The 26,118-nt window shown below is 42.2% G+C and overlaps 1 protein-coding gene across 5 annotated transcripts in view; it reads left to right on the top strand.

Moving 5' to 3' along the window:
• Window positions 1-26,118, top strand: part of FGGY (FGGY carbohydrate kinase domain containing) — a 412,972-nt gene that overhangs the window by 91,461 nt on the left and 295,393 nt on the right. Inside the window, exon 1 of one of the 5 annotated variants that reach the window (XM_061186514.1) lies at window positions 14,807-14,840. The exons of the other annotated variants lie outside the window; for them this stretch is intronic. The gene's annotated coding sequence lies outside the window, so the exon portion shown is untranslated. Of the gene's footprint in view, window positions 1-14,806; window positions 14,841-26,118 lie in introns of those variants that run through there. 5 annotated transcript variants of the gene reach the window in all.

Below are 26,118 nucleotides of genomic sequence, written 5' to 3'. Positions count from 1 at the left end.
ACTAATTAGTGTAATTATATCTTTTTGAAAGAAAGCTTTGAGGAATTTGAGATAGAGCTACATAAAAGACCTAGTGCTGTGCCTGGTGTTTATTCACCTAGTGGAAGACATGGCTTAGGAATTTCTAGGCATGAGGGACCCTGGGCGTTTAGACACAGTAGCAGCGGTGTGTTTCACAGTGGCTGGTCTGCCTGGAACAGAACCAAGCTAGTGGCAGGGTAGGCTAGGGGCAGTCAAATCCCCAGGGGGAGGGACAATTGGGCGAAAGGAAGCAAGGTTTGTCGGGGCTCATCAGGTCAAGGAAAAGGCTCCAGTCTCAGTGGAACCCTGGATGGCAAATCAAGTAACAGCTGAGATGCTCAGTGGTTTAGACCTCGGCTGGTAGAGAAGCCAGGGTTCAGGGAATCCTGGGAGTGGGGCCCCTGGGCTCCTGAGGCCTTGGACTCCAGGCTAGGACATAAGTAGCACAGTCAACTCCAGACTGCCTTGTGTGGCTGAGCCTAAGCCTACGGTTTGCCCCCTGCTATGGGCTGGAAAGGGCTCATCTTAAAGGTTGTAGGGTCATGGAAGAAAGGAACTCATGCATTTTGATTGTCAAAAAGTAAAACAAGGTATGCATTATCAGTGAGCTGGATGCTTCTGGAAGAGTTTTATAAGTGTTCTTTGGATTTATAAAGTAAAATATGATTTTTCTTTCCTTTCTCTCTATAAATCATACCAGAGAGTAACATTTTTTTCCTCTAACTAACTAACTTTGACAAAGACTGGACCATGCTGTGTGTATGGCCAGTGTATAGGTTTAGAGAACGCTCGGTTTCTTTACTCCTCACACATTTATCAAAGCCCTGTTGTGTGCCCTGCCTTTAAGGGACGTTGAGATGAAACCAAGGCTCCCCCAGTCACATTGCAGTGCAATGAGCACCATAATGGAGGTCCTGTAGATTCTAGATTCTGCAGCCGCAAAAAGGGGAGTGATCAGCTCTGTCCAGGGAACCAGCACAGGCCTCACAGGATAGGAAAGGGATGAGCAAGAATTTACCAGGTGGATGACGAGGGCCACCTGGCAAACAGGCAGCAGGTGCAAAGCCGTAGGTGTGAAAGACCATGATGCGTCTGCAAAGGTGGAGCTTGTTGGCATAACCAGAACGTAGGGCACACGTCAGGAGCATTTGGAGAGAAGAACAGGCTGTCCCCGTGTGCTTTACTCAGGCTTTGGGCTTTTGGGCGCAGACTGGAGTCAGACTGCATGGCTCTAAACCCTGACCCCATCGCTTCGTGCCCCTGTGATCCTGGGCAAGCACCTCGATTTTCTGTCCCTCCTTTTCCTCACCTGATGTAATAATAGGACATACCTCACAGGGTGGTTGTGAGAATCTGAATAATAACATAAAGCACTTCAAACAGTGTCTGGCGTATCGATTATGATGATGATTATGTGAGCTATAGAATCATATCATTAACAATGATCATTGTTCTTAAATTGTAACCTATAGTCCGGGTGGAACAACCTGATAAGAGTGATGCTTAAAAAAGGTGGAGTGGAGTGTGAATTGGAGCAGAGGACTGGGGCTGGCAGTGGACAAGTACTGCAGTATTCCCAGGGATGTTGGAGGGCTGACCTAATGTAGTGGAAGAGGAGATAGATCTGGAAGATGCTGGGAAGGCAGGCTTGCTCGAGTCTGGTGAGCAATGAGATGAGGAGGGCGAGAACCCTTTTCTCGCAGCATTCAGGAGTTGTGCTAGATAGATGCTGATGTTCAGGGCTAGCATGTCCATATTTCAAGGTACCACCGTGGTTTTTATGAAAGTTCTGCTTCCTGCGTTGCCACTGAGCTCGCATCCATACTGTGCATGCCGGGCAGAGTTCTCTTCATGATGTTTTCAGCCGACTTAAATGTAACCCATGATGATGACCATATTTACATAATGTGTGGCTGGTGAAATCATGGAAGATTGGAATTTCCCATTTTAATTCCATTTTAAAGATGCTTGTTAAGCAGAAGGATATAATTCATTTTTCAAACTGCTGAAATGTTATTTTGGCCTCTTGAATCAAAGGCATTCCGCAAGTGTTTTCTTTATTACATGCCTTAAACTTTAATTAGAATTTAATTATAAGATCCTGATGGCATGAGTAAGAGGAGCAGATGGGACAGTAAAAGCAGCTTAGTGAAGGAGGATTAAAGATTAAAAGTTGCTCGTTAATGGCGTAAGGAATGAACAGAGAGCTAAATTACTATGCTTTTCTGCTATTCTGATGCTTTTTCAATTCTGCAATTTAGTTTTATTCCTGGTTTGAAGCTGAAGAATCTCATAAAATAGATTTTTTATTTCATTTTTTCAGTCACTGGAGTAGGTTTGTGCGTCTAAAGTAAACTCAATGGACACTTTTTATTTGAATCTCCATTCTAAACTCAGAAGGATCCTTTACTGTTGGTAAATATTTTTGAACACAGAGATAGAAAGCAGTACCAGGGTACAGGCTTTTCTCCCTCTCTTGCTTTATGGGTTAAAAAAAAAAAAAAAGATGGATAGATGTTTCAGTAGGTATTTATGCAATTGTGCTTCTAGAACTTGGCTGGACTCAAGTCATTTTTATAACATGCACCCTGTGGGATGTGTCAGCTCTGGGACAGGGAAGGAACACTGTGTGTGGGGTCAGGGTCAGAGCCTTCATAATGTGCTCTTGGACAAATCACTTCATCCCTCTGATTCTCTTCTCTAACCTGTAAAAATTATTAAATAATTCCCACTTTAGTGTTGTTGTGAAGATTTCATCTAAACACAATAATTCTGTAGCGCTTACTGAGGGCCTGCTAGGGCAGTGCCTGTCCTCAAGAAGCTAGCTCAAAGACTAGAGGGGAAGTGGACCAATAAATAAATCAAGATGATGTAATATGTCATAGGAGAGGTATACATACAGTGCCAGAAGGATGCAAATCACTAACACAGACAATTAGAGCCAGGCGATAATGTGTATATAAGAATGCTATTAATATAAAATGCTTTACAAATATAAGCCATTTATCAGTATAAGGTGATGAAGTTAGGGGTCCAAACCTTCTGATTATTCTCAAAGCAGATAGAACATTATTTACAAACAGGTAAATCACAAAACTGGTAAAAGACATGGCAAAATGGTGCTTTATTTCTTCTGGCACCTTGTACAGCAGTTTGTACATAGCTCACACAGTTTGGGCTCAAATCATATTTGCTGAATTGATCTGAAAGAGGCTCACGTCTTCTCATGAGTAAACTTGAAATGAGCATAAGAGAGATTTTGCTAGAGGTGGATGGTGAAGGTGTGAGTCCATGAAGCCAGGGTAGGTTGTTCCATGGGAACGTTGGCTGTCTACTCAGAAGGTAGCTCATGTGCCCCTCCTGCCCTCAGCCTGCCCCACGATTGGCCTTTGCAGCCATCCCCCTCACTCCTTGGGTCGTTGGCTGGAGGCATGGTAGAGATTTGGAGTGGGGGCACCTTGGGACTGCCCCTCACATCACACAGTGAGGATGACCCATTCTGCTCCCGGGGGTATATCTAGCATGACCTTCTGCTCGGCTAAATGATTCCACTTCTTAAATGCTTTTGCTCCTAGTTTTTCTTTCTCTTTGAAATCTTAAATTTTGAATCTCTCTCCTCCCCCCACTCATTACAAGCTTAATGCAGACCAGGTAACAGTTGAAAATAAAGAGGAAGGAAAATTACATAATGAAACAAAAAGCATTTCATCTCCTACCATCTAGGGACAACATTTTTTCTTTAAATATTTTGATGTCTGCTCTGTTCTAATTGTTTGCAAATTCTGTATTTTCAAACTCACCTACTCACTGAAATTTATTTGTAGCTCCCAAATTAATACGGAGTGGTGCTTTTGTGGTCATTCTCAGACACGCACGGAGCAGCAAAAAAATTTCTGAGTTGCTCTGATGTGCTCATTCCCAGCGGAGTTTGAGCAAGGTGACCCTCTGCCCTCAGGTTTCTGTTATTGTGTTATAAATGTGTCCTTTTCATGGTCCATTAGTGCCCCATTGTTCTCATTTTTGTGCTTCTTGTTGGTGATTTTACTGTTTAAATGAGCCCCAAGCCTAGTGCTGAAGGGCTGTCTGTGTTTCTAAGTGCAAGAAGGCTGTGTTGTGCCTTATGGAGAAAATATATTAGATAAGCTTTGTTCAGACATGAGTTAAGTGCTGGTGGCTGTTGAGTTCACTGTTAATGAATCAACAATATATATTAAATGGCATGCTTTTAAACAGAAGCACACAAAAACAAGGTTATGTATTGGTCAGTTGGTAAACATGGAACTGGAGGCTTGCAGGAACCTAACCCTGTATTTCCCCTAGGAACGGTGAGTCTGTGTTTGTGGAGGCTTTGTAGAACTTAATACTGAGAACCGCCTGTGTATCTTTCTACTCTTCTTGCTCTCTCTTCCATCTCACAATACCTCGATCTCTGTGTTTGAGAACCGCCGCGCGAATAATGAGAACCGCCTGTGTCTCTTTCTACTCTTCTTACTCTCTCTTCCATCTCACAATAGCTCAATCTCTGTGTTGTGTGCAGTATGTATATATTTGCTTAAATTACATGTGCATATGTTTAGCAGTTATGGTGTCACATGACACACTGTGCTGTGACATATCTTTTAACTCATCAATTGTGTTGGCCTTTGTCCTGTTTGCACCCAGATCCATTTGTTGCCCTGTCCTGCTCTATTCTGCATTCCAGATGGTTGACCCCTGCCCTCTGGCAATTTGACACCAGTGGGAGATGGGAGGATAGGAGAAAGGGAAGCCAGAGCATTTGTCCTTCCCTCTCTGCCTCGGACAGCATCGCTGGCAGTGGCCACATCCTCTGCATGGCTCTCCCACCCACAGGGTAGGCTCCCATGGCTCCAGCTTCTGCTGAGTGACCCTGGCTCTTGGGCTCCAGCAACCGTACCTCCTCCCTTTGTCCTTTCAGCCAGCAGGTGGGAGCAGCTTCCTGCTGCTGCTAATCTCTGAGTTTCTTCCCTGTCCCCTGGGTAAAGCATCAGATTCAAACACCAAAACAAGACCAAAAAAAAAAATGAGAGAATAGTAGCCAGGGTCCAACACCATATGAGAGAGACTGAGAAAGGAGTGGAGAGAGTCATCAGCACCAGGGCCATACGTGCTGTGTGGTGCTGGTCTCTGCCTTGTGCACAGGTTAAGCAGCTGAGATGCCGTTGGTGGTTGGAAAGCAGCCAGTGCCTCTGGTCCTGAGCGTATTTGTCTGGAATATGATGCCCCTTAACCTGACTAGCTCATCCACTGAGGGAGAAAAAAAATCCATTCTGATAATTATACTGACAGGGTTCTACCAGGGTCTCATTCCCTAGAATATATATATTTTTTTCTGGCCTCTTTTTATTCCCTTCTTTACTTTAGGACCCTATCCCAAGAGTATGAGGTCCTTTGTGGGTCTTACATTCCATTTTGAGCCTCTCGTGTTGGCACAGTCCTTATTAAAAATGTATTTTCTCTGAGCCTTGGCCGCACCCCTTGAAGTGTGGATTCACAGAAGGGTCCTCAGAGGCGAAAGACATTTTTGAAGAACCACTGTACCAAGCGGCATTAAATATTTATCACCTGCCACATGTAAATTGTTCATCTGTTTGCTTTACCTCTTGGACCAAAAGGTTTCTTGTCTCGTTTCTGCTAAAGTGGAGATCACAGAAAAGCTGCCTTCTACCTTACTTTCCTATCGCTTTGGTGTTTTCCTGTCCCAGGAATATGGGACTTTTCTCTGTCCTCATAGCAATACTGGGAAAGATTGCTTCAACCTTTCAGTATTTCATTGCAAGGAAATGTGGAATGATGATGGAAAAAGCCTCAGATTCTGGGGCAAGCAGAATGGGCTCTGCAAGCTGTGTGGGTTTGGGACTCTGATATTTACAGTTTAAGTCGGTTGGGCAGGTAAAATTGGACAGCACGTGAACAGCACGTAGCACCATTCCTCGCACCCGGTGGGGCTGCCATAAAAGGAAGCTCTCTCTTCTCATTTTCTCAGCTCCTCTATCTGGGACTTTCCAAATACATTTTTAAGCAACCTAGAATAAAATATGCTATTAATAATAACCAAAAGCATGCAGTTTAATCTTATTAAATAAACCTGAAATGTTGCTCAGACACCCTTCACTATTTATGGAATGCCTTTGTAAAAAAATTTTGGTTTTGCTAAAAAAAAAAAAATACCTGCTGCATCTTAAAAGCTGGTTTCGGCCTTTGTTATTCACACCTGGAAACATACAGAAGTTTGGGTAAGTTTGGCATCCACATGTGCATGCATATATATGTATATATCAATATTTATTCTTTCTTTCTCTCTCTCTTGTTCTTTCTCTCTCTCACTCTCTCTCTATATATATATGTATATGCAGGCACACATATAACTCTTTAAGAAACGTTCTTCTAGTGTTTTATTTTCTTAAAGTCTGTACTTCACATCATTTTTTTTCCCCCAGAACTGTTTATCCTCACTCTAGACATGACCGTTGGAAAGGTGGCAGAAAAAACAAACGGCTTGTGTGTTTTGGGGCAGTCTGCATTCCTTTTAACTCCCTGAAACCGGGCTTATGCTTGGGCTTTCAATCTATTTGTCCTGGGGCCCAACCCCTTTGATTCCTGCTTGAAAATTAGCCTGTTGTTCAAGCTCACACGAGAGCTGCCCCAGAGCTCTCTCGGGTTCGCGAACTAGAGATCTATGAAGTGTTTGACTTTATTTGTAACTTTAACCACGGCAGCCTTAACCGGGCTTTTGTTTTCTTCTTTAACTTTATCCTTGTAACCTTAACCTGATTTTGTCTTCAAATCTCCATCCTCCCCCATCCCACAATTCCTAATCCTTCTTTTATCCTCAGATTTTCCTCCAAAGTCAAGAGTATGACATTTAAATCCGTCCTTTAGGAAGTGTCTAAAATCTAACACAGACATAGAGTTAGGTCTTTTTTTTTTCTGGGTTGCTTAGGAAGATTAAATAAAGGTTTTAGAAAGTAGAATTCAAACAAACACGGGCAGAAGTTGTGGTGTGGCTTGGGAGTAGGAGTGTGGGTTTTAGAAAGTACCGCGATGCTTCACTTGGCCTTGGGGGGACTTTTTTTTTCCTCTGTGAGGAGCCAGGAGCCAGGACCGTGGATGGTTTAGGCAGAGAAGGATTGAAGGGATAACTGCTTCCAGACCCTGAGCCTTGAACTCTCAGCGATGGTTCAGGCTCTCGAAAAAGGGAGCAAGAGGCATTAAGAGGATGAGGGAGTCTCCACGCAACTTCCTTTAGCTCCAGCTTGTGCGCATTCGTCTCCCAGCGGGTCCCTGGCCCCACGGAACATACTTCCATACCTCCATCAACCCTCACAAGCCTGCAAAGGAGACCGTAGTGTTTCTCTTTTACAGTGGAGGAAACTGAAGCTCTTCAAGGTGAAGGAAATTTAGGGTCTAACCAGGATTACAATGAGTCTGGATTGCCCAGTTTGTGGATTGTCTTTCTCCTTCCTCCAGTACTTTTTCCTCCTTGGTTTCCATGGCCCCTCTTTGGAGCTTACTTTCTTTTAATATTCCTGCCAAAGGGAGGGACTAAGATGTGTGCATTATCTATGATGCGTCAGGCACTGTTTTATGCAATATACATCCGTGCAGGGTACATTCTAATCAGAATCCTATGAGAGGGTGGTGGTCTCCCCATTTGAGACAGGAAATCCCTGAAGCTTTGAGGGTTAGGTCATTTGCCCAAGATCACATGGGAGCCCAGGTGTGACTGCATAACCTTTGCCATGCCCACTACACCAGCTCCCCACGTTAGGACGATGTCCCAATATTGGGGTGAAGCCACTCAGATTAGAAGTGGTAGATATGTGGCCACGAGTGCAGAGGTGTTGTGTGTCACGCTCTTTTGCAATCTCATTTTATTTCTAGAGATTCAAGGCAGAGGTAGGCTTGCTTTCTCAGTCTCAGTTTCCTTAAAAACAAAGGTAGCAAGAATAATGATGAATATGGCTCGGATGTGAGTATCTGTGTGTATGTACCAGGCACAGTTACTTGGTTTTTATTTATCTTCTATTCTTCCAGGTCAACCTTATAACAACTTCAAAGTGTTCTCTCATTTACAGATTTGGAGATACTCAGGGAAATGGAGTCACTTCCCTGTCCCACCTCACACTAGTAATTAAGTGGAGGAGTAGGGATTTGAACCTACACCAAAACTATTTCTTACACCAACACTATTCTCCTTCCACTCAGCATATGGGGCACACATCCCTGGGAGCACATGTGGGGACCTCAAGGGATACATAAGATGACTTAAAGTGGTGGAAGGATAGGGGTTAAAGAACACTGATTCACAGAGTTAAGAAGTGACACGCCCCTTTTCAGCTGTTTTATAAACCACTGGATTACATCAAGGAGAAAGTCTTAAGTGTAAGGATGCCTTTTATAACTTCCTAAAACTTCATCCTTTTTTTTTTGTTTTTTTTTTTTAACCAAGAGAGAACAGGGCTCAGGCTCTGAGCCTTAGGCAACAGAACCTAAAAGAACACAATGACATTTGCTATGCTTTCATTGTACTTAAAATTTTTCCCTATTTAAAAAAGTATTATGGCATGTTTATACATGCAGAATAATATAATGCATATGTAAGGTATAAAGAATATTATAATGGACATCCATGTACCTATTACCTACTGAAAAAGTGACACTCTTTTCAGGTACTATTAGAAGCTTCTGTGTATCTCTCCCCGTCACATTTCCCTCCTCTCTCTCCCACCAGCATCTTTCATAGTCATTGTACGATTGTCAAAATCAGGTAATTAACATTCATACAATACTGTTATCTGATGTATAGAATTTATTCTAGTTTTGCCTGTTGTCCCACTGATGTCTCTTTTTCTGGACCAGAACCTAATCTAGGATCACAATGCATATAGTTGTCAGATCTTCTTTGTCTCCTTTAATTTGGGACAGTTCCTCAGTCTAGTCTTTTATGACCATGACATTTTCGAAGCATCCAGCCAGTTGTTTTGTGTCATGTTCCGCAATTTATCTGATGTTTCCTCAGGATTACATTCAGGTTATGCATTTTTGGCAGGAAAACCACAGAAATTATGTGCTGTTCACAGTGCACCGTATCAGGAGGCACGCGTTATCAATTTGTCCCATCACTGGTGAGGTTAACTTGTGATGTCACTTGGCTAAGGTTGTGTCTTCCAAGTTTTCCACTATAAAGTTACTATTTCCCCCTTGGTAATTAACATTACCTTGTGGGGAGATAACTCTGAGACTGTGTAAATATCATGTTTCCTATCATACCTTTGCCCACTAATTTTGGCATCTATTATTAATTCTTGCTTGAGACAATTATTCCTGTGGTTTTGCCAGGCGTTTTTCTATGTTTATTATTCCTTCTGTATTTATTAACTGGAACTCTCCTTAGGTGGCTTTCCCCTTGTCTCCCATTTATTTATTCTTTTAATTATTTATTAATATCAGTATGTACTTTTGAATTCTTATTTTATTCTATTGGTTATAATCCATTATTATCATTATTTTGTTGCCCAAATAGTCATCGACTTAACCATTGGGAACCCCTTCATGTTGGCTTCTGTGTCCTTTAGACTTGTCCCCATCTTTGGTTGAGCACATGTTTACTTTCGGGCACTATAGACTGTCACTTAGTACTTTCCTTGCCCAGCCCTGGAATCAGCGATTCTCCAAGGAGCTCTAAGAGAAGCCGACTCTTGCTGTGCTGCTTCCTTTCCTCCCAGTCGCTCCTTCATCCACTATAATATGATTTCTACTCTCCCCAGTGCACTGTTGCTGCTGTTGTTACAGGCAGTGGGTATTCTTGGTTCTTATGTTACTGTGTATCAGGCACCTCTTAGGCCCATATCAGGTCCTCCCAGGAGGATGGTAAAGAAAAGTTGCATTGTTTCTTGTTTCAGCTGCCGATGCAGCACCCAGGTGTGCGTGGGCTCTGAAAGACATCCCACAGGTATAAACTGACAGTGCCTCACCTGTCCATCCTGAACCATGGGGCTTCCCTGTTGATGCCACCTCTGAATCTCCCTCTGTACCCACACATACACAACCTGGATGTGTAGGGGAACTGATGCTCCCTCTCTCCCCATCGTGGACATTCTGAGACAGTTTATATGGCTCGGGGGATTGGAGTGTGGAGGTTGGGGGATGGTACTATGGGATGGAGAATCACTCTCTTTTAGTGGGGCCAGCTTGCTAATGCAAATTCATCTTGCCTCTCCTCCTTATCTGTTTCACTCCCTTTGTTTACCCTTCCCTCCTGCTCCCTGAGATTGCACTTCCTGTTGTAGTATCGGTACTTAAACCTCTTGCTCAGGCTCTGCTTTCTGTGTTTAATACTCATTCTCTATAATCCCTTAACTTCCGTAATATCATATGTTCATGCATTTATTCCAATTCATTCACTCATTCATTTAAAACTTACTTCTTGAGACCTTCTCTGTGTGAGGCATTATAAACAGGTAGACAAAAACCTTGGTCACATGGAGCCTATTATAGTGGGGGAGACAGAAATAGCCAAGTAACCAAATAAAAATAATTCACCTCAATGACAAGTGCTTGGAAGAAAATGCAACAGGGAGATGGTAGAAGGGTTGTCAAATGAGGAATGGCATGGAGAAGGTTAGTGAGTATTCTCTAAGAAGGTGACCTTGAACTGAGAGGGACTAAGGAGAAAAAGTGAGCTCCAGAAAGAGGAGGAAGGGCAAGGACTCCCAAGCTGGGATGTACACTTGACCTGTTTGAAGAGCACAGCAAGGAGGCCAGTGTGACACAGTGAGCAAGGAGCTAGTTGTTGGAGTTCTGGCCAACAGAGGTGGAAAAGGACCACTCCTTGTAGGACCTTATAGAGTGTGCTTCGGAGTTTGGATTTTTTCCAGATGTACTGGGAGGCCACTGCATAGTTTTTGGCAAACGAGTGACATGATGTGATTTACATTTTAATGAGCTCTTTCTAGCTGCTGTGTGGAGAACGGATTGTTGGGAGATAAGAGTAGAAACAGGCAAGAGGCAATTGCAATAATCCAAGTGAGAAATGACTGCGCTTTCGACCAGTCATAAAGATGATGGAAAGTGTTTAGATTGAGGATCTAGTTTGAAGTTGGTGCTGAAAAGACTTGCTGGTGTGGGGGAGGGGAGGTTTCAGGCAAAGAGTAGTCAAGGATAAATCCCTGACCCTTCTATTCCCTTGAACTTGATGATAACACACGTGCTTACACCTTTCTGACACTTCTGTCCGGGTCTCATTCACAGGTTCCTCTTCTAGAGTCTCTTTACGTTAGTTTTCAGAGGCTCCTGACCTTAGTTCTTTGCTCTTTTTATTCTGCCAGGGGTTGTACAGCAGAAGACACAAACTAGCATTCCTGTAGGATCCCTGGAGGTAGCAGATAAGAGGTGCAGGCTGAGATAATTGCACATGCTGGCACCATGTGAGTGGGGACAGCCATGGTGAACCGTGTAGCAGGAGCCTGGTCTCAAGGAGGCTTCCTGAAATGATCTCAAGAGAGGGGATGCTGGCCCCGTATTGCAAAGCCTTTTGGTCTTTCAAGACAAACCAGAAATCCAGATTTTAAAAAAAAATTTGCAATCTTAAGAGTTTTATACGTTGGCTGAAACTTTTTTTAGAACTCTGTGGGGGCCAAACAAAACAAGTCTGTGTTCCAGTTGTGGTCCATGGGCCACTGGTTTGCAACTTCTGCCGAAATATTCTTTCTGGGGTAACTCAGTGTACATGGCTTGGTTTTCTTGATTTAATTTATAAGCCAGTGACTTCCAAATCTGTATTTCCAGCACTTTTCTTCAAAATATAAGTAGCCGCTGGACATAGCTACATAGCTTTTTTTGAAAATTTTTATTGGAGTACAGTTGATTTACAAAGTTGTGTTAGTTTCAGGTGTATAGCAAAGTGAATCAGTTATATATATATATATATATATATATATATATATATGGAGATATATATATATATCTATATATATCCATTCCTTTTCAGATTTTCTTCCCATATAGGTTATTACAGAATATTGAGTAGAGTTCCCTGTGCTATACAGACTGTCCTTGCTAGTTATCTGTTTTATATATAGTAGTGTGTATTGGACATAACTACATAGCTTTCCACAGTTGTCTCCTACCAGAAGATCCCAGGTTCACATTCCCCACCAACCTGCCCCTTTCCTGCCTACTTCATCCTAATGACTTGCCATCTTTTCTCAGAGGTCCAGGCTGAAACCTGGCTTCAGTCTTGACACCTGCCTTTCTGACCAATGTCGTATTCAGAAGTCCATCTCCATGTCTTGTTTGTGTTACTTTCTAAATAGTTTTCAATGTGCCTTCTTCTTTTCCCTCTTCTACAACCTTAATTCGGTCATTGAGGTAGCTTTGGAAGCAATATAGCTAAGGCTCCATTATTATACCCATTTTACAGATGATGAAAACTGAGACTTGGAGAAAACTTGTAATTTGTCCAGATCACACAGTAGCAAGTGGCAGAGTAGCAATTTGAACCCAGGCAATGTTAATTGCAGAATGTGTATTCTTCATCAGTACAATATAATGAATTGCTCATCTATATTATAGGAGATGTAAGTAACAAGTATGTGATCTTGGTACTCATTCCACAGTGTATATGTATGTCAAATAATCATGTTGTATACTTTAATATATACACAATTATATTTGTCAATTATTCCTCAATAAGTTGGAAAAAAAAAGAGAACAGTCCTGTGGAAAATAAATAAATAAATAAATAAATGGAAAGTGTGTAAGAAGTGGAAGTAATCAACTAGAATTGCCTAGATTTGCTTATAGCAGACCTCTTCTAGTAAGTTGATAAATTTATATGTTTTTGGTTACAATATCATCTTGATATAAAATGGTGCTTGATAAGTACTCAGGGGGTATTTGAAAACACATCTTTCCCTTGCAGATTTTTAGCTCCTTGTTTTAGATACATTTTCTTCATCCATAAAATCAGCTGAATCACAGAGAAGTTCAGTACAAATTGTGAAAGTTCAGTGTTCACACTGAAGATGCTTTAATGTCATTTACAAATATGATATATAAGGGAGTCCAGGTGTCTGAAAGTAAACAAAATTGACCCCTGTGACAGGGAGCCTGTTGCCTGCTGTCTCTGAGTCCCGTTTTTGGATGGGTTCTCTGTAGGTCGTCTGCATCTTCTGGCAGCCTTCGCCCAGCTGTCCCCAGCAGACAGGCCTGGCCTGGGCTGGCTCTGGAAGGAGGTTCTGCCTGCCTCCCCTTTCCATGGCATTTTCTAGAGAGTTTTATTTTGTTTTGTTTTAATGGAGAGCTGCTGGCAACTGCATTATGACCATGTGGCAATACCTAGTTGGTGGTCAGTTCTCTGCTTACTTTAGAGGGTAGATTTTATTTTGGACAAATTTTAGTCACCCACAAGAGAGCAAGCTTGTTCCTTGGTACTCTGATGCTCTGAGTTCAAACACAACCAAAAGCCTTTGCAAGAAACCCTCGGGGATTTTTCCACCAAAAAAATGTAACTGTGGTGAGCGAGAGCTTGAACTTTGGATTCAGACATTACTGGGTTTGAGCCCCACCTCCTTTCTCTGAGCCTATTTTTTAGTCTGTAAAATGGGAATAATAATACTGCATAGTATCCTTATGTCCACTGAATTAGATAATGTCTGTGAAACCCTTAGTCAAGTACTGGCCTATAATAAGCACTCAGTAAATGTCACTTATTACTATTATTATTGTATTAATTGAGTAATTATTATATTAGCTCAGGTAACATTTCTTCAATCAGCTCCTATAATGTATTCCTTTAGCATAGCTGTCCCATTGAAGGAACGGCTTAATTATTGTTAAGCCGTGCTTGGTCAGCATTTCTTCCTGCCCAATTTTGAATGCATGAATGAATTAAACAAACACTTTTTGAGTATTTTTTAGGTGCCAAGAACTGCACTAAATACTGCATGATTAAGAATGACGTGCTGTGAAATTTCACCCCTTTTTACTCCCTGTTTTAAACCAGAACTGCATTATTGTGTTTCCTCAAATGTGCCATCTCTCTCCTACCTCCACACCACTGCGAAGATTGTTCCCGTGGCCTGGAGCGCTCTCTCTCTCTCTCTCACTTATCAAGCTGGCAGATTTCTACCCTTTGTTCAAATCTTATCTGAAGCCAACTTGACTCCCCCAGGGAGATTTAAGTGCTTTTTCTATTGTCTGTGTGCCAGTGCTTTGAGTACATTATTCCTTTGTAATATGAGTGTGTGTATTATAATTGTTTGCCTGTGTCTCTTCTCACTGGACTAGGAACACTTTGAGGGCAGGGACCGTGTCTTTCTACTTTTGCCTTCTTAACAAAGTGCTTACAGGAACGTAATTCTATTTATTGGTGAGTTGGATGGATGAATGGGTGAGTAGATGGAAGAAAGAAGAAAAATGATATGTGAATTAAAACAAATGAATAAATAAATGAAAGAACCGATGAAAGACACAGGGACCTGACCTTCAGACCTTAAGATATTGTCATGCTTATAGAGGAAACAGGAATGTAAACACTCTCAGGGTGCAGTGATAAATGCTTAGAGATCCTTAGAGTATAAATAGCAAGTGGTAGTCAACAGGTTCTGCCTGTAGACGTGTCTTGTTTCAGCTACTCCGTGTTTGTTTATTTATTTAAAAAAGTAATTCAGGTACTGAATATAAAAATCCAGACCTCCGGCTTCTCAGATTTGGCAACACTGGGCCATTCATTCTTTGTATGGAACAGTGTCCTAGAGCTGGAGGAGGTGACAGGCAGGGGCTGCCTTTAAGTGTAGGTGAGTGCTCTGCGGTCCCCTCAGCTTTACTCATTTATGTTACCATCCTGACCTTGAATGCACTTGGGTTTGCAACCCCTTCTGTAGAGGGAGATTGGGAATTTCTCTAGGTGGGAAGTGAGAAAAAGGACGGTTTAGTGTGGATGGGAGGAAGGAGTGGCAGTGAGTAGAAATGCCTGGAGGTGTGAAAACTATGTGGGATATTGGCATAATTCCCATCCACCTGAAGCACACAGGTGGTAGGGGACTAAAGGGATGGCTAAGGCCAGAGAAGCCTGCGGGGGCCCAATCAAGGGTCTTTTTTGTATTTTTTGCTAAGGAGTTTGGCTTTCAACCTAGGGTAAATGGGAGGAATGACATGGTTGTGCCTTGTAAGGTGGATAAATTCCAAAGGGCGAAGAGTAGATGGAGGTGGACCTGATAGGAGGCTATTCTCTAATTCCGTGGTTCTCAGCCTGCGTGATTTTGCTTCTCAGGGGACACTTGGCAAAGTCTGGAGACATAAAGAGGGGGTATGGTGTTGGCATCTTGGGAGTAGAGGCTAGAGGTGCCTCTAAACATCCTACACTAACAAGACATCCTCCACAACAAAGAATTATCCATCCCCAGATGTCAGCAGTGACAAAATCGAGAAGCCCTGCTCTGTCCAACTGAGACATCAAGAGGTCATGAGCTCCTTAGTGACAGAGTGAAAGGGATACAGTCAGTGTATCTGGGACGTAAAATCAGTGGGCCTAAGTGACTGATTATTTGATTGCATTTGTTTGAGGAGAGAAAAGGAGGATGAGCAAGTAGGGAGATAAAGCTGAGCAGGATTTATTTAGCAAATAAAGAAGAAGCCAGCCTTGAAAGGTAACTGAAAATGCTATGTTATCAACGCCATCGTTCATGCCTATTGATTAAACAGCACAAACAAGCACTTATCTTTTTTCATCTTTAAGAACAAACTGATATTTGTAATTTTATTGGGATCTAGCAAACTTAGCCTCTTAGGGGAAAAAATGTAGAAAGGTTTCCATTTATAGTCTGGAGCGTTTTTTGCAAAAGATTTTTACTTTAGGGTTTTGAGATAAAGTCATGAGGCAAAGGTCAGTTTAAGTGTGGTCCCAGGTCACTTTTTTGATGTTTTTCTCCCTCTAGAAATTCGTTGATCCTTTAGTACAGCGGTCCCCCGCCTTTTTTGGCACCAGCAACTGGTTTTGTGGAAGACAGTTATTCCACGGACCAGAGGGCGGGGGATGGTTTCGGGACGATTCAAGCACATTACATTTATTGTGCACCTTATTTCTATTATTATTGCATTGTAATATATAATGAAATAATTATACAACTCACCATAATGCTGACAGGAGGTGGAGCTCAGGCGGCAATGTGAGGGATGGGGAACGGCTGTAAATACAGATGAAGCTTTGCTCGCTCGCCCGCCGCTCCCCTCCTGCTGTGCAGCCCGGTTCCTAACAGACCACAGACCGATAGTGGTCTGTGGCCCAGGGGTTGGGGACCCCGGCTTTAGTATGTATCCCTTACAGAAATTCATCGAAAAATGGGAAATTATGAAGGTAACTCTATCAAAGCATGTTGGAATTTTTCTTCTAACATGACTATTTTGACTCTTGTTTTTACTAGTTAAGGGGAAATGGAACTTGGAATTGACAGCTCTTAACCTTCCTTATGCTAAACTTAATTTGATCTCTTCTGTTGGTGCAGGAGAGTCAGCTTTTGAAGGGCCAGGAAGAGGACGGGGTTGGGGGGAAGGAAAGGTTGATTAATAGTGACCTGGCATACTACTCAGTCTTGGACAAAAGCTTTTTTAAAGTCCCAGATCTTCACCACAAATAGTGCTTCATCCAGGCTCTGCTTAACTGGAAACATCTTATGTCCATTCAGGGTATATAGATCAGGCAAGATTATGAGGAACGAGATGGTGAGTACACTTAACCTCCATCTTCACATAATCATAGCTGTTCTTTGTTTTTCCTCTCTGGAAACTGCCATTATGAGAACAGTGAGAAGGTGGGAGAAGGTTCCACTGGTATTTGTCCAGTCCTCACTGGAACACGTGTGTCCATTCTGTTTTGTCAGTGTATCAGCCAGAGTCCCTGCAAGAAGCAGGTGGCACACTCCAGTGGGGTAATTTGAGAAGAGTGGGCAAGTGTGGGGTAACCACAAGGGAGAGTGTGCAAGACCTCTGGGCTACCAAAAGTGGAGCTGGTGGCAAGGGCAAGGGGCGGCTGTGTTACCAGGTCCTGGAGAGCTTGTGTACGGAGAGGCTCAGCAGTGTGACCTTTGGTAAAGAGCCACAGCCAGGCCACTCTTCCCTCTTGCCTGCTGATACCCCTCAGGGTCTCCCGCATTGGCCAAACCCAGGCCAGAGGGCAGAGAACCTTTTGGTGTGATCCACACCATCAGTATCCTGGGTCAGAAAGCAGGGTGGAGAAGGAGAAGGAGAGTGAATCTGGAGAGGCAGATGGAAGATGTCTAGCACATGGGGGCATTCCTTCTGATTGCTTGCTTCTTGTGGTCAGATATTTGTGGAAGAGTCAGGTGGTGATGGAGGCTGTGCTTTGGAGTCGGAGAGTCTGGCACAGAATACTATCTGCTCCACCTGCTAACTGAGCGAGCCTCAGCTCTTCTAAGTTCCCCAAGCCCGTGTTTCCTCATCATATAATGGGAGTGAGGTTAATGCTACACCAAAAGGTTTGGGAGAGCCTCAAAAGAGAAAATATTTCAGTGCTGTTGACTGGGACTTGGAAAAGGCTGGAAGAAGCTATAGTAAAATGTGAGCAGTATACCTCAGTGAAGTTGTTTTTCTATATAAAACAGATACAACTGTGTTTTGAGCTTATAGTTGCTTTTTTTGTTCATTGTATTTTTATGTATTTCAGATTCCCTACTGTCAGAAAAAGGAAGACATCCATAAGGGCTATTAATAAATATGTTGGTACTGCCCTTCAAATTATGATTGTTGGCTAATACTGTGCTCTCTGCCTTACTGAGGTGTGTGAATTAGCAGCCACAGCAGAGCTGGCTTGACTGTGGACAGACCGTCATATGTCATTTCTTGTGATGTGGCCATAGGCTCAGTTCTAGTGTTCCATCCCCAGGAAGCCTCTGCTGCCCCCCCCCACCCCCAGTGCTTCTCCTCTGAGCACCTATAGCCCAAGGCTATTCCCAGCACTTAGCACATTGTGTTGCAATTACTTCCTGTACTAGACTGGGACCTCCTTTAGGTCCATGCTATGTTTTATTCATCTCCATATCACCAGCCTTGTCTCTTATTTGTAAATGCTGCCTTCATTCCTGTTGCTCAGGGTCCCCTACCTCTCTACAGGGAGTCCTCAGGCTCATGTACCATAGCTTCTACAATGGAGAACAGCAAATTCCAAAATCCTGGGAAGAATTTTGATTATTTTCATATGGGTCAGGTCCACCCCCTTTATTGAATCAACTATACCCATGGGAGTGGTATGTTATAAAGGTCTCAGCTTTAGTCAAGGATCTAGTCCCAGGGGAATCTGTTGTGGCCAGTGGGGTGGGGTCTATACAATCATGTCAGCTCTTATTTAAATCCATTGGTTGCAGTGGAGGAGGATGAATCAGTTAGGAATGCATTCAGCTTCATGACAATACTAAGAAGCTTTTATTTAGATCAGTGGGTTGCAGTGGGCAAGAAACATGGATCAGGAATATATTTGCAAGAGTGCAAACATTGTTTTCTGGAGGATGAAAGAATCTTAGATATTACAATGGTTTGTGGCTTTCTAAAGCTCGTCCCTACCTAACAATGTAAACAGATATACAGGTATTGAAATTTCATGGGGGCAGGGATAAGGAAAGGAATGTCTAAAAAGTCTCTTTAGTGGGGTTGATGGTGAAAAAAAGGTTGAGAAACACTGACTTATAATGACAATAATAATACCTAACACTTACGGAGTATTTAACAAGTGCTAGGAACTTTTTTGGATGCCTTATTGTATATTATTAACTCGTTTAACAATATACCCATTTTACAGTGGTTTAAACAAGTAGACTTGATTTCCTACTCCTGCACTCCTAAATAAAAGTCCAAAGGGGGTTTGACCTTGTCAAAGCCAGCGTATCTTTAGTTCTGTAGACTTTTCCTTCATGCTAATTACCTCATGGTTGCAAGATAATTGCTGTAGCTCTAGACGTTACATCTACCTTTAATGCTAGAAGAATGGGGAAGAAATGGAGAAAGCTGTATCTCCTTTTTTCTTTTTCTTCTTCCTCTTCTTCTTCTTCTTTTTTTTTTAATGAGAAGCGTAAGAACTTTTTACACTCCCACTGGACTTCTGCTTAGGTATCATTGGGTGGATTAGGTTGCATGGCCACTTGTAGCTACAAGGGAGACAGGGAAAGGGAGAACAAGATTGTCATGGTTCACTTAGGTCTACATAATCTAATCTGATAGCCAGCTATGACTATTTAAATTTTTTTTTTACTGAAATATAATTCATATTCCATAATATTTATCATATTAAGTGTACATTTTGGTGGTTTCTAATATATTCACAAGATCATGCAGCCATCACCACTATCTAATTCTAGAACATTTTCATCATCCCCAAAAGAAATCCAATATCCATTAGTAGTCACTCCTCATTACCCCTACCCCCAGCCCCTGGCAGCACTAATCTACTTTCTGTCCGTATGGATTTGTCTGTTCTGGACATTTCATATAAATGGAATTATACAGTATGTGGCACTTTGTGTCTGGGGTCTTTCAGTTAGCGTAAGTTTTTCAAGGTTCAGTTAAGTTGTAACATGTATCAGTACTTTTTAAAAATCAGTTCCTTTTTATGACTTGTTAATAGTCAGCTACATGGATATACCACATTTGTTTATCCGTTCATTTGTTGATGGACATTTAGGTTGTTTCCGCTTTTTAGTTGTTATTATAAATACTGCTATGAACATTCATATACAAGTTTTTGTGTGAACGTATTTTCAGTTCTCTTGGGCATATTCCTAGGAGTGCAGTTACTGGATTATATGGTAACTCTGTGTTTAACCCTTTGAAGAAATACCAGACTGTCTCCAAAGCAGCTGCAGCATTTTATAGATCCTGATGGAAATGAATCAGTTTCTCCACATTCTCACCAGCACTTGTTTTCCATTTGTTGATTCTACCCATCCTAGCAAATGTGAAGTGGTATCTCATTGTGGTTTTGATTTGCATTTACGTAACAACTACTGATGTTGAGCATCTTTTCATGTGCTTGCTAGCTATTTGTGTATCTTCTTTGGAGAAATGGCTATTCTGATCTCTTGCCCTTTTTTTCCAAATGGGTTGTCTCTTTAATTGTTGAGTTATAGTGGCTATTTTAATTTAGATCAGTTAAAATGAAATAAAATTAAAAATTCAGTTTCTCAGTCTCACTGACCACATTTCAGGTGCTCAGTCGCCATGTGTGGAAAGTGGCTGCATTATTGTACGGTGCATGTATAGAGCATCTCCATCACTGCAGTGTAATGGACAGCACTGGCTTAGACCATCAAGACTGATCAGTTGGAGGTGGGGACATGGCCACTGTAAACAAAATAAGAATTTTCTTATGCCACGGGAAATAGCTTAAACATTAGAACATTCTTCAGAGAGAGTAAGATGTCCTGGTCCTCAGAGATAGGGATAAACATATTTAGTATAAACCTCCTGAAGATGCATAGAATTTTCCCAAGGGAGGAGCTGGGGCAGGGAGTGAGTGGGAGGCCAAAATTCTAGACCAGGGATTGGCAACCTTTTTCTGTAAAGAGCTAGATATTAAATATTCTTGCCTTTGCTTCTACATGGTATCTGTCACAACTATTCAGCTTTTTCGTGAAAAAGCAGTCAGAGACAATGTGTAAGTGAATGGGCGTGACTGTGTTCTAATCAAATTTGGTTTACAAAAACAGGTTGTGGGCTGGATCTGGCCCACAGGCCATGGTTTGTGAGTAACATTATGTAGAAAGGTATGGAAGTTTATAGAGGCCTACCATGCTACAATAAAGGGAATGGTAAGATATTTGGCTTTAGAAAATAAGCTTTGGGGATAATGGTATATAGAGAAGGCTAGGAAGAGAGACAGCCAGATTGTAGGTATCCTCAGTGCATGTCAAAGTTGTTTTGTTTTGTTCTGGCATTTTTGTTTGTTTTTTAAAATATTTTAAGTGACAAGAAACGATCAGAGGTTTTTAAGTTGGAAATTATACAGTTATGTTGGCTTTTTAGACAACCCTCTGGCACCATTGTGAAAAGCAGATTGGAGCAAGGGAAGCTAGAGGCAGAGAAGACCAATTAAGAAGCTGTTGAAGAGCCTGAACAAAAGTAGTAGTATAAACCAAGTCATTCTGTTAATGAGTATACATACGTGTCTCCCTAATCATGTCAAGCTGTTTACAGAATACCCATGACAGTGACACAGGTTAAGCGTTTGTGTCTTGGGTACAAATAAAGATCTGCTAAATATCATGCTAATTGCATCTGTACAGATATTGACAACCAAGCAGATAACTTGTCCCCACTGACTTCTTCACTGTGGGCTGGGCAAGAAGCAATGTTGATTTAAATGAGGTGTGAAGAGTGGGGCTTGGACACGCTCTTTTCATGTCCCAGGAGAGTCACTTGGAAAGCCAGAGAATTGGTGCTGAATATTACTCTGAGAACATTGGTGACCTTTGGAAAGCTGTGAGACTGGAGTCGAGTGGGCAGACTTACTGTGGCCTTGGAAGAGTTATTTCTAAATGGGGAAGTGAGCTCCTTCGCCATGGCTCAGTTCTGAAAGGCCCTTGGAGGGGAAAAGGAAACCTTGATGCACTCCTCATTTATGAAGTTGGGTCCAGAGTTGAGCACAGTATGGAGGTTTGCCTGGGAGTGTCTGCCATCAGCAAAGATGAATTATCCACGTGGACTTCGAAAATAGCAAATGCAAATTATGTGTCCATGGATTTCTTTTTTTCAACATAGTAATCCTTCCCTGTGAGTACACAACATATTTTCGAAGCCAATTTTGCAGACTGAGGGACGGGAACTCTACAATAAATGTTGCCAAGCTGTTGCTAGGTTGGTTTTCCTACTTGTAAGCATATTAGTACAGAATCCTCTGAAGTTTAATTTGGAGTGGGATAATGTGTAGTGATTTCTGAGAGTCTTTATTATGTGACCATACTCATCAAGAAAGCATCTTGGCTTGTTCACTAGTTAAATCATCACTGAGTACTAAATTTATGAAATATAAATTAAAATATAAGAAACAGCTTTGGGCTCTTCACAAAGCAGAATTATACCTCACCCTAGGAATGAAAATGAAGGAATATCGTACATGCACAGCTGTTTTTCTCTCCGGATGTCCTGACTTCAGATACTGTGAGCATCAGAAAAATGTCTCCTGAACCTGATTTTGAGTGGCCAGACCTATGTCCAGTGGGAATTATGAGCAGTTCCAAGGGTGGAGTGGAGAGAGGTGATGACATGAAAAGAGACTGCCCCTTTGACCAGGCCTGGTTCATGAAGTCATCTTTCCCAGAGTGGGTGGTGGGTGGGTGTGTACCTGTGCAGGCCCCTGTGGAAGCAGAGGTCCGCTGCCTCTCCAGTAACACTCAAAGGGCAGAGGCTGTGGCTCGCCCTGAATGTCAGTCTTTGATGTTCTACGGAGGTCTGATGAGAGGAGTGAGGGAACCTCATCCATTCTCTGAGTCCAGCACCCTTGAACAAAAGGGACAGACTGAGTCCAGGGCATACGGTGTTCACTGAGTTTGTCAAATTATTTTTCAATCTTGTAGGGCTTGGGACTTCCCCAAGCATATTTTACCAAGTGTTTGTACACTGGTGTCTATTAAGAGCAGTGCACTCTGTACATGTCTGATTCGTCTTCCCTGGAATGATCAAAACACTGTAGCTTGGAGGTCTCTGACGTCCAGAAAAGGTCTTCTGAATTTTTAAATGTCCTTTTTGCTCTTTAATGAGACCAACAGAAATGGGTGCCTCCAGTGATCACAAAGAGGCCCAAGTTTGCTCCCAACTTCCTGGCCACCAAGGAGCTTTGGGCATGAGTATTTTCTGGGGTATTTGTGCCAACAGTGCTATTCTAGGGCATGTTTCTGATTGCTTTACATACACTTGCTCAGCAAAGCTGTTTTTGAGGGATTTGTCCAGCAGTCATTAACTTTTTCTTTTCTTTCTTTTTTTTTTTTTTTTAAATGAAGCTTCACAAGTCTTTTCTTAGAACAGGGAAATCTCTTTGTGACAAAGAATAAATAATAAATAAACGCTAGCTTGTTAGATGACCTAGTTCCTTCAACAACAACAACAAAAAAGTGCAGAGGGGGGAAAAAGAGAGAGGGAGGAGAAACTATAATGAAAAAGACTTAGGAAACATATGGACCACTCTTGATATATGGTTCTTATTTGAACCTTCACTCAAAAAACAACTGTTAAAAGAAGAAAGTAAAGTAGTAGGAGAAGTAGGAACACAGAATGGACATTTGGTGATATTAAGGAATTATTTTAAATTATGATACTATTGCAATTACTTTTAAAAAGATATCTCACATTTTATAGATGCATGCTTAAATATTTGCAGAAAAATAATACAAAGTCTGGAATTCTTTTAAAAAGAACTGGAGTGAGGTACAGATGAAACAGGATGGCCATGAGTTGAAATTACCTGAAGCTGGGTGATAGGTACATGAGAGTTCACTAACTATTCTTTCTAATTTTGAACATGTTTATAACTTAACATACTAAAAAGTTAAAAAAAATTAACAGTTTGGAATCTCTGAAAGTCTTGGGTTCCTAAGGGAGCTTCTTTTGGTTGCCTTTGCTTCTATTCCCACCTCCCTAAACCCCAATGGAGGGATATTTTCCCCTTTAGTTGTGGCTGTTTCCCTCTGTCTCTTTCTCCCTCCCTCCCTTCTTCCCTCCCTCCCTATTTCCTGTCTGCCTGTCTTTCTGTCCCCTCCCTTCCTGTCTGTCTTTTCTGTTTCCCTGTCTTTCTATCTTCTTTTCTTGCTTTTCTTTCCTTTCCTGACCTTCACTGGGGCTGACAAGAAGACACATGTTTTGTATCAAGTTGCAAATATACTTGGGACATATTATCATGGCGATACAGAGGCCAGGCACTTTCTGGAGACTCAGATGAAAGAGGCAGGCGGCCAGTGCCTGCCTGACCTCTAAGTGGTCTTACTGGGCTGAGGACAAAACTTGACTAGGCCACCCACACCCTCAACATCAGTCATTGCAACTGGTTTGTAAAACTATTTGCCATGATGAGAAGGATTGGGGTCAAAGTTAACTTCTTATCATTAGTGTGGATTTTCAAACGAGACGTTGGGACCCCAGTCTTATGTTGTCACTGTCTGTGACTTGGAAGGAGTTCCTGGCTTTGAGGTTTTGCTATGAGATTGGTCTGATTTGGTCAGTGTCTGAGCAGACAGAGAGATTAGATTATTGACCCCCAAACTAGCCTCAGAAAGTAAGTCATGATGGCAAGAATCACCTGCAGAGATTTTTAATTTTTTTAAAAAACCTTTTAGTAAAGATACTTGGGCAACCTGATGGGAATTCTGATTCAGTAGATCTGAGTGGAAACAGAAGCTCAAATCTGTAATTTTGTTAGCTTCCCATGATTCTTATGATCATTCGGTTGGGGATCTTCTAGAGTCAGGGTTTTTTTTTTGATAGATTGGAGGGATTCCGGTTGCTCAAGGAGCAGATCGAGATTGTATTTCCATACAGTTCTGCTTTATTACAATGGATGTGGCAAGTTTTCCATTGGTGTTATTGTTTTTAATTGTTTTCATTTAAGGTGACCTGTTTCTGAGCAAAGCTTTGCATCTAGTAGTTATTACCATAAGCATAAGGTAAATAAATGGTGAATACAGAAAGGAAAGTCAGGAAAAGGAAAGATAACTAATACTTATCGAGTGCCTGGTATTGTAGTCGACTTGACTCATCATTTATGTTTTCTCCTTTAATTTTTGCCAGAGCCCTGGAGAGGAGTTATTACTACTCGGTTTTGCATTTGATGAGATTAAAGTTCAGAGAAGTTCAGTATTTTACCCGAAGTCACACAGTGAACCCGTGACTGAAGGAGTATTTGAACCCAGATTTGTTTGTCTTTTGTGCCACGCAGCCTTTCTGAACTCTGCCGCCCATTTCCCAGTCCTTTCTTGGCCCCAGAGGATTGTGTAACAGGAGGGGAAATCTGTTTAGAGGTCAGGAAACCCTACCAATGGGGCAGGCTGCCAGAGCTTCCTTTGCTGGGCTGTACCAGAGTGTTTGTTTTTCTTGGTCCAATACTGGGTAAAGGTCCCACTGATAGCTTTGTCACTGCTCAGAACACCAGGTGTCATCACTGGGAACTGTTTGGCAAAGGAACATGACAGCTGAGGGACAGAAGCCTCTTCTAGGTGGTTTGCCCATATCTGAATTTGTGTGTGTGTGTGTGGCACCTTGTCACAGGCCTGAGATGTGGGAGTTTTGTGAGCACCATCCAGCATCTTGGCTTTCTCTGACAGTGTGAAGGTCAGAATGTCAGATGGAAAGAAAAAATTCCCCCAGTGGATTCCAGGCACTCACTGTCACTCACCTGGTGTATTACACACTGGTCTTCCTTCCTGTGGCCTGTTTTCCAAGTCACTTTCCTCAGAGGGGATCCTCCTAAAAATGCAGGTCTGACTATGCTCCTCACTTGTGAAATCCCTTCAGTGACTCCCCATTCCTTGAGCCCCTCAGCATAGCAGTGAAGACCCTTCCTGGGCTGGCTCTGTCCCTCCAACTGCATTTCCTACTCCTCCCTGCATCAGGAACAGCCCGAGTCCTTGCACTTCACAGCTGTGCAGCCTATTCTAGACACAGAGGGGAAAAGAACCCCAAGAAAATGGATAGAATTTAGTTCTAACTTGCATGGTGCCTGGCAGTATTTGACTTTTCCATGTGATTGTTGCCTGTCTCTCCCACTGTACTGGAAGCTCCCTGAGGGCAGGGCCTTTAACTTGTCTCCTGTTGTATCATCACATGCGGCACAATGCCCAGTACATAGGAGGTGCTCACAGGATGGAACAGATGAATGGTAGTCACTATTCAGTGCCGTTCAAGGTCAAAGGAAGGCTGGGTTATTGGCTGGAGTGTTCAAGGAGGGCTTCACAATACACCCGTTGTGAAGGAGTTCGGCTTTGAGGAATCAGCAGAATTGATTGTGGCTTTAGTCTTAAGAGAATCAGAATTTTTTGGAGGGCTCTTGATGTATTAGAAGGAAGATGGGTTTTAGAACCAAAG

This window comes from Eubalaena glacialis, chromosome 3 (genome assembly GCF_028564815.1).
Source record: "Eubalaena glacialis isolate mEubGla1 chromosome 3, mEubGla1.1.hap2.+ XY, whole genome shotgun sequence".
In the NCBI taxonomy this organism is placed as follows: Eukaryota; Metazoa; Chordata; class Mammalia; order Artiodactyla; family Balaenidae; genus Eubalaena; species Eubalaena glacialis.
The sequence above is the reverse complement of the archived record's forward strand: the minus strand, read 5'-3'. Positions and strand labels throughout refer to the sequence as shown.